At 43.3% G+C, this 2,348-nt stretch overlaps 1 protein-coding gene across 1 annotated transcript in view; it reads right to left on the minus strand.

The window, feature by feature from the left end:
• LOC140341848 (putative N-acetylated-alpha-linked acidic dipeptidase) overlaps positions 1 to 2,348 on the minus strand; it is a gene marked incomplete in the record, with an annotated part of 79,558 nt that overhangs the window by 71,932 nt on the left and 5,278 nt on the right.

The following is a 2,348-nucleotide window of genomic DNA, read 5'->3' on the forward strand; positions in this document are numbered from 1 at the left end:
GTCTATCAAGAAACTGTTCCAGCAGGTCATTCATTCTGTTAGCAATCTTCCCATAGGATTATATGTACAATTAATGAACTGTTGCATGTTATTTACGTGTAAGGACCCCTCTTATGTAGACATTCAAATGCATTTTGACTGCTGCTGGGTGCTGCCATCTTGGATGTGATGTCAAAAACCAAAAAATGTGTGTCACTCAGGTCAAACTATAGTATCCCTCTTCATTTGTACCCCAACTGCTACATAAAATATTATGCTGGGAAGTTGGAGGTGAGGCAGAAATGCTGGGCAGGACAGACAGTAATTGAACCCAGAAAAGTGTTCCAAGTAACCCAATGACTGACAATTTTATTGTTTGCAATGTTAAACAGAACTAAACTCACCTCCTCTGACTCTCTTAAATGTTCTAACAATTTTGGCCAGTTTTTCTCAAGTTCGGGATTGAAATAACCAAAATGGAAATGGCTGAAACAACTTCTGTGCAGAGTTCATTTATTCCTGTATCAAGGTATGCCAAGAATGCACACTGGTCTGATCAGATGCAGCTCAGTGCACAGTCTAGGGATGATTGGAAACAGGCAGGTAAGTTTGTTTTGTTGCAATAAAGCTACATAGCCTGTCTCTTAAAGTTGCTGGGAGCTCTATTTTTGAATTTTCCTTTAAAGCAGACCTATATTATTTAACTCTTTATTTTGAAGGGGAGGACTCTCCCCTTTCTCAAAGCCTGCTATGTCATGCTTGGAGAGACAGAGTGCCTAGGGACGGCTATGGCTTGCACAATAGTGGTGTAAGCCTTGAGAAGAGCAAGAGTTTAACAACTTAAGAACCAGCCTGATCTTCATCAGAGCCTCTAGTGGTGAGGATGTTGCGCTGAAGGCTTCTGCGGGGCAGGTGGGCAGGACAATGGGTGGTACCAGGACAACCAGCAGAGGATAGTCAAGAAAGGCCAAGGTTGAAGCAGGCAGCGGACAGTCATAGTCAGGAACCAAGCCAGGGGTCAAATACCAAGAATCCAGAGAATTGACTTTAGTCCAATCCCACTGTCCAAAGGGACAGGGGAACACTGGAGACATAGGAAGCACGGGGGACACGGGGGTACCCGGGAGGCATGGGTGACATGGGGGTGACCGCAGACACAAGAGAACACTGGAACAGCACAAGGGAACAGACAAGAAAACAACAGACTGGGCGACAAGGGGTAAACACGGGAGCTGGACTGGGAACCACTCAATTAATCAACAGGTGTGGAGGAAATGCTCAACAGAGCTAGAGGGACTCGGTACTAGTGGAGACAAGTTGCATGAACGCTGAGTGCTGTGTCTGAGCCAGCTAAATAGGGCAACTAAGAAGCTATTTCCTGATTGGCTGGTGGGAGGGGGCGAAACTGATAAAACTTGGAAGGGCAGGTACGCCCAGGATCAGAACTGCTTGCAGACGCAGGAGAGAGTGCTGTTGAGCATGCCAGAAATCATGAAGGGGTTTTCCTGGAATTTAAAAATACATAAAAAAAAATATAATGCATATGAGATCTTTTTTTTTTACAGGAAATGTCACCCGGGCGTGCTATGGCATTCACAATAGTGGTGTGAGCCCTGAGGGCCAAGGTGCAGAGTTTAAGCAGCAGCCTGGTCTTCTTCAGAGCCACTAATGGTGAGGATGTTGTGCTGCAGGCTGCTGCACAGAGCAAGTTTAGGAGACATAAGATGAGGAAGGAAAAAGACAGAAGATGGCAGCACCTGGTTTCCAGTTCACGCTGAGAAGAAGGAAGATAAGACGGCGCAGGACTGATTAGACTAGGATCGTGAAGGAATCAACAGCTTTCAACCTGTAAGGTGTTTTTTTTTTATTTTTGTTTTATTGAATGTTCCGTTTTAAATGAACTACTAATTAGAAAATCCAGCATGAAATAAAACATAAATAAAACACAGGGGTGGGAAGAACCCCTGCTGTGTATCTCCCTGTGCTAAATGGTGATGATCTGCATGTGCATCACTATACTATCCCAGCATCCACTGCTCCACTTTATGTTTTGCTGAAGATAGTACTGAAGATGGAAACCCCCTACCACCACCCTCGTTTATCTATAAATGAGATGCTTAAATGCTGAAAATGGCAAGTAAGCAAACAGAATTTAGTTCTGAAATACCAAGCTCCTCCGGCGTGCCCAGTTACTTTATTCTGATGTATTATAAACTAGTCAGAATAAACTTTTTGTAAAAAATAATCTATAGTTAACGTAAGAATAAACAGATCTTTTCAACACAGGAAAATAAACCTTGAATAAAAGTGCATCCAATGAAATGTTTACTGAGCAGGAGTTGGATTTTTGTGATGGATTGAATAATAGG

Source organism: Pyxicephalus adspersus, chromosome 12, assembly GCF_032062135.1.
Source record: "Pyxicephalus adspersus chromosome 12, UCB_Pads_2.0, whole genome shotgun sequence".
In the NCBI taxonomy this organism is placed as follows: Eukaryota; Metazoa; Chordata; class Amphibia; order Anura; family Pyxicephalidae; genus Pyxicephalus; species Pyxicephalus adspersus.